This window comes from Cynoglossus semilaevis, chromosome 7, assembly GCF_000523025.1.
Source record: "Cynoglossus semilaevis isolate Cse_v1.0 chromosome 7, Cse_v1.0, whole genome shotgun sequence".
Classification (NCBI taxonomy): Eukaryota; Metazoa; Chordata; class Actinopteri; order Pleuronectiformes; family Cynoglossidae; genus Cynoglossus; species Cynoglossus semilaevis.
In genome coordinates, this window is record NC_024313.1 from 6,877,955 (window position 1) to 6,883,954 (window position 6,000).

General features: G+C 39.3%; 1 protein-coding gene across 1 annotated transcript in view; it reads left to right on the forward strand.

Annotated features, from left to right (window-relative positions):
- The window catches only part of otofa (otoferlin a), a 79,045-nt gene that overhangs the window by 34,250 nt on the left and 38,795 nt on the right, over positions 1 to 6,000 (forward strand). The window lies entirely within an intron of this gene.

Below are 6,000 nucleotides of genomic sequence, written 5' to 3' on the forward strand. Positions count from 1 at the left end.
ACATACATATATAATGGCAGATATGGATAAATGTGTGTGTGTGTTCTTGTAGTTGTGTGTGGGAAGAGGATCCATAATGGATAACATGCAGTTTCCACTCATAGAATAATGTCTACTGTAGTGTTTTACTGTCAGGTTTCATCTAAATTGGATCCAAAAGTATAAATCAGACATTCTTCTATTTACAAAGACCAAAAACTTAAGCAAACTAAACTAAAGTTTAGGCCTAAGCATACTTTAAGAAAGCAACATTTTAAAAAGTAATTAATTGTCTGACTTTGAAGCAGTTGATCTTCCTGCTCTTCACGCCGCTGTGAAGCTTCACTTACGTAGTGATGTTTTCCTGTTTACGCTGTGACAATTTTTGTGGCCGGTTGGTTTACAGTGAGAGTGGGTTCACACAGCTTTATGAATAATCATGGTATTTATGAGGGGAGACATTAAGGTGCTGGATTAGTGTTTCCATTCTCACTGCTATTTGCTGTTAACAATAGAAACCATGTGCTGTGACTGTAAATATGGCCATAAAAGTCAATTAAGGAGACTATAGTGACAACAAGCAGTTGTGGTATGGTAAATACATCTGTTTGTCGCTTCACAACTGAAGCGACAAACACATGTATATATATACATGTGTATATATATATATATACATATATATACATATATATACATATACATATATATATGTATACTGTATATATATGTATATATATATATGATGCACATGATACCACTTTTTACCAGTGTAAAAAGCAGACATATGTGGATGAAAAAGTCAAATTGTCAGATGAATATCCATGTTCCAGACCGACTCCCTAATCACATTAAAGCTGCCTGTTCAATAACCACTGACAGTTTGACAGCGTCATCCAGTCAGAAACCAGCTTCAGCATTAATAATAAAACTCTAATAAACTTTAATATTCAGGGCTTTACCGGGAGATTAACTCAGCACTGAGTGAATAAAATAGGAACAGAGCTATATATATCTATCTTTATAACTCATGGAGTAAGTGCACAGACACGGGCAGTATACTACCTGCAAGTATTTCACCGTGGAGGACTAATCAAGGCAGAACTTGTTGAAAATGTAGTATTATTGTGTTGTTATGAATCTGTGTAGAAAACTAGAAACTTGTGCCCATTTTTCTTTGGCCTCCACTGTGTGTGCCCGTGTGTAACAGCTCGGAACTGCTCGTCTTCCAGGAGTCTCTCAGGCTGATGCACACCGTCACAGGGAACACTAGTGCACAGAGGAGAGAAAATGAATCCAGTAATTTACGGTCAGAGAGACTTAATTAGAACACGTCTAGTTCTGGTGAATGAACGGAATGTAAAATAAAAAAAAGAGAAAAAGTGATGAAGCTACATTAAAGCCAAGGGAGTTTTGGAATAATAAAATAAAATAAAAAGAAGCAAGATGGAGGATGTGTCAGAGCATCATGTGAATAATAATAACGCTGTACGAGCATGGAGCAGTGCCATTCCCTCTGTGTTGTTCCATGGATTTTAGTTGAATTTTCTCCATCTTAATAAGGTTATTCCTCTCAGCAGAAAACCCAGTGGGCAGGAATTTAGTGTGAATTAGAATAACTGACCTTTGTGACCTGCACACTTTCTAATAAGAGTTAGGAAACCATCACTTTTCCTTGAGTTAGGCAAAAAAAAAAAGACGGAAAAAAAGGTGACTACTACTACTGTAGGCCAAGTGCAGTCTTCATTATCTCTGCACCATCTGCTCCACCACAGCAGGCACCAGAGGATAATTGTTCTTTTATTATAATCCACCTTGAAACAAAGTCAGATGTTGGTAAATGAGTAGATAAATATCTGTTGACAACATACAGAGAGAGAATGTGACTACAGTTAATTATACAGAGACTGCTGGAAGGGAACTTTTCATAACTTGGCAATTCAGCTCTATTGATGGACTGCTGGAAGGGAACTTTTCATAACTTCAGCTCTATTGATACAGAGTGCATGTGGAGGCCCAGGTGTGTGTGTTTGTGTTTGTGGAGGAGGTATGTGTGTGTGTGTGTGATTGTATTGTAGCCCATGTATTGACACCAGTGACATTTCATTTGATGCTTGAAATTAGACAGAGGCAAAAAGGGAAATTTGTTGCTACTGAGAAAATGATCCATAACAAAACAGAGTGAGGAGGGAGATGGAAACAGGACAGGACAATGAGATAGGGAAAATGAAATGGAGAGTGGTGGAGGTGGTGGAGGAGGTGTAGGCGGCATCCTCAATGGACCAAAAAAAATATTCTTTTTAACTCTTACAAGAACCATATTTTAGTTTGTCACGAGTTGCAGCAGTACAAACTGATTTTGGTTTCAGTGATGATATTGAACGGTCAAGCAAGACGATAAAACAGGGAACGGTTTTATTGAAATGACTGTTTTTTCTAAACCATACATATTTATGAGATAAGATTATCAGATATTAAAGCTCAGCTTTTTCAGGGAATCAAGACTAAAAAAAATGCTGATTATCAATTAAGGCTTAAATGAGCATGATATTAATTTTACAGTGTTGCTCTTAGAGGAACATGATTCTTTAGTGCATGATATTAATTTTACAGTGTTGCTCTGAGAGGAACACGATTCTTTCAAGTGAACAGTTAACACCTTAAGATGCTGTACACATTGTGCATTTAGCTGGGCTACTAAGAGCGTTGCATTCATGGATTCATTTTGGATCATTCAGCAGCTGTGATTCTCAGTTTCTATCAGCACTTCTTAAATGACCACAGACTAGGCCAATCAGAGGCTGTGTCTGGGCCACATATGGCCAGGACATAAGAAAGGCACAATCTGTTAATATCAGCTGTAAACAAAACCTGGTTTGTCACCTTGAAATTGTCTTTTTTTTTTTGCTTGTTATAAAATACCACAGTAGTCCGTTAACAATATCACTTTAACGACTGACTGAGTCATAATATTACTGTAGGTCTATATGCACAACCTGGCATTTCAGAAGTTTTAGTATCTGTACACACAGATGTACAAGTCAATCTGTGGACATGATTACGACAGGAAATGATGAGAAGTTAAGTCAGGTCACGACGGTGGGCGAGTGAAGAATGGAGCCTTCAACAATTCTCTGCCGCAGAGATGGACTTTGTCTGTTCTGCTTTACTTGACAGCATCATTTTACACAAACCTAAATATGGTGTGGTTTACACGTGCAGTAAAGGCTGTAGTGAGGCAGCTACTTACACTGCTTCTGTAGTCATACCTCTTTCATCATTTTTAGAAAACCTCGTAACCTGCAGCCCTCAAGTGTCGAGGGCGCCCTTATTACAAAAGCTCAACAAGCCCATAAACCCGACGGAAACACCAACGTTCTGCATATGGTGGGATCTGGTTGTAAATACAACAGGTTGCTTGTAAAGATAGTACACATTCTCTGTATTTATTCAACCGACTGTTTTCATCCCTGGCGTCCATGACAATGGTTATTAGACAGGAGAGAAGGACGGGCGTACGGGAAGCGAGGGGCAGCTGGGGTCATTCATCTGCTCACCACGAGACTACAGTGTGGGAACAGGGAGGTAATAGCTGTTCTTCACTTCAGCAGTTAGCATCTGTGTTGCGCCACTGTGTTCCCTGAGCTTCCGGTTAACGAGGATTGTACCTGTCAGTTTTTAATGAGCGGCCCCACTCCACCAATTACACTGTGTGTTATCCAGCACGGAGGGTGATTTTGAGGATTTAGAGAGTAATAATGAGTTTTCTTGCTGGGCTCAGAAAATAGAGACAACAGTTTTAACATAAAGCCTCGGTTGTTATTATTTATATCTCGCTACAACTTTCATTACCTGAGAGATTTTAGGGGCTTAACGTTGGCGTCTGTGCACTGGATTGCAGTGTGTTGCAGCAGAGTCCACATGACTTACAGAAGCGTTTGAAGCAAATTTCAAATGTGAGCTGCACAGAACTGGTCTCTGCAGAAACACACAAAACTGTTAGATTTGTTTGTTCAGGAAAAGGCGTTGTCATCCAAATATATATACCAGATTTTCACCACTTAAATAGCTTGTAATTTCACCTCGGTTTAAATGTCTTAAATGCACAGGTGCAGTATAAGGCCAAAAGTCAAAAAGCTCATAGACAATTTAAAAACAACAAGTGTTGATTACGGATGCTGCTGAGGATTAAACGTCATAGAATATGTAGCTTAAAAATCACACCTTTCTACATACTGTATTTATTGCACATTAGCCGACAGCAGTAGGTGTGAAGTAAATGGTCGTTTGTTTGGTTGTTCCGACCTTTTCATAGGTGCAGCTGGTTCTGGAATCTACTCATTTTTGCCCTTCAACAAAATGTTAATAGCTTTTGTCAGAGGAAGCAGTTAGTATTTTCTTCCCTGAAGAAAAGAAAATAAAGGGCTTTTTTTTGGCAACCACAACTGTACCTCTGAGTTAAAATCTTCCCTTTATGCCAGGTGAAAATTTCAGGAGCAAAACAGAATTTGAATTAACCTCAACCATCACATTTATATGCCATTTGTTCATTATGCGTCTCTCACTATCCAGTTTATTAACTGCTACTTTCTAGACAATTATAAAAATGAGTATTGGAGAAACTGCTCAACCTGACGAATGTGAGTACTTTGTTGCTTAATGTTGCACATCACAATTAGCAATGTTCTCTGAGTTTGAGGATAGAAATGTCACATATTTCAAACAAAAAAAATCAATAATCCAATATGGTCTGGTATCTGTATCATTTAGTTTTTCTATTAAAACCTGTTTACAACTGAATCACACTACACCAGTCCTTCTTCTCTCCTTAATGGAATTTCTTGTCCCATTTCATCCATCTGTAACGTGCGATTAATGTGGATTCCCATATGTATTTAAATCAAATTAAATCAAAAAACAAGAGTGAAATACTGAAGTACTTACTAATCCACGTAGTGGAATTAACAGATTATAAGATATCATGTATGAGTATTAAAAAAAACAAAAAAAAGTCATACAACTGAAGAAAATATGTATGTTATTTTCTTTTGGCCTTTTTGATGAATTGTAAAGTCAGTGTACAGTTCCTTAACCAAATGGTGCTCTGTGCTATGGTGCCCTGACTGGCTGTTATGTCACGGGCCATTAGCTATCTGCTATTCTGACTGACTGCTGGCTCGGGCCAGAAGTTTCCTCAGATGCTTTTATTTTATCATCTCATCTTCAACCTTATTATGTTCTGTTTGAGACCAAATAAAACTGTGAGATTGGTTTAAAAGCAGGAGCAAGATATTACAAATACATTTGTAGAAGCCCCTGAAGAGGAACAATTGGATTTCTTTGTAAACAAGACAACATTATCTTCTTTATGCTGTGGGGTATTTGTTGTGTAATATCGATGGTTTTTTCTGTCGGTGTTGAAATGAGAACTCACAAGCTGCGTAGCACGTTTGTCAGTAGAGACTAAAATCAGGAGCTTCTTTACGGGGGGGTGGAGTTAACTCCAGTGGCCCAGGATTTAATTGAGCTGAACAGGAAAATATACATTTGTTGTAGTTTTGGGCCTGAAAGAATTGAACTCCAGCGTGTGTCACTCAGTGGGGTTTCTGCATAAGCTGTCATTTTCTCAGTTTGCTGCGTGTGTGCTGTCATCCCTGCAACATCGCCATCATGCTGGGGTTTATTTCGCTCTGCCATCCCCCCTCTCTCTCTCTATGGAGCCCACTGGAGGAGATTTAGTTTTTAGTGAGATGTGGTGCGGCGCAGTCGTTAATCTCAGCCGACAAACGTCACACTCCCTCTCTCTCAGGGTTTTTTGCGTGTTAATGTTGCACAAGGTTCTGCTCAGGAGGAGGCCAGATGATGACTAGTCATGGCTGGGTGAGGTTTGGAAAGAGAGCCACAGATTGCAGGGCCTCGGGCCGAGAGACTGATGGTCCGGTGCAACACACGCAGATCTGTGGGGGCAGCTGGGAACCCCAGGCCCCAGAAATGGCAGAGTCCGCTAATGACACCTTCCCGTGA